The sequence below is a fragment of the Corvus brachyrhynchos genome, unplaced genomic scaffold, assembly GCF_000691975.1.
Source record: "Corvus brachyrhynchos isolate BGI_N302 unplaced genomic scaffold, ASM69197v1 scaffold547, whole genome shotgun sequence".
Taxonomy (NCBI): domain Eukaryota; kingdom Metazoa; phylum Chordata; class Aves; order Passeriformes; family Corvidae; genus Corvus; species Corvus brachyrhynchos.
In genome coordinates this window covers 326,924-327,368 of record NW_008239104.1, presented here as the reverse complement: position 1 = coordinate 327,368, position 445 = coordinate 326,924, and the positions used below count along the sequence as shown (strand labels likewise).

The 445-nt window shown below is 39.6% G+C and overlaps 1 protein-coding gene across 1 annotated transcript in view; it reads left to right on the top strand.

The window, feature by feature from the left end:
* The window catches only part of ADAMTS19 (ADAM metallopeptidase with thrombospondin type 1 motif 19), a 145,055-nt gene that overhangs the window by 7,850 nt on the left and 136,760 nt on the right, over positions 1-445 (top strand). The gene's annotated exons all lie outside the window — the stretch shown is intronic.

Here is a 445-nt window from a genome sequence, read left to right as displayed (position 1 = left end):
AGTGTGTTCTCAGATGTTTATAAACATAATGCTGGCATGCTGGAATTTGGGTTGTATGTAGAGTGTGTGTGATATGCAGACATCACTAATTCGTGATTCTAATTCAGTTTCATTAGAAGAATTATCATGATACAGCATGTGCGTGCAACTGCCACTTGTATGTGCAGCCATGGTGTGTGTGTGTTTATTTGGCTGAACTTTGGAAGGCATAATGGTTCTTACAAAACATGCTGAGAAGAAGGTTGAAATTTTCAGATTTGTGCAGGTTTTCCCCAGCAATTTTTTTTTAGCTATATGAAAAAGTTGTTACTTTGTCTAAATGATGAAGGGTTTATGCAACTTTTCTTGCTTGGAGGTGGTGATCAAAAGGAAGAACATCCCCAGCTGCTGGTACAAACATAACTTCTGCCCAGCTTGGGCTCCGGCTTTCTCTCAATGTTCAGCA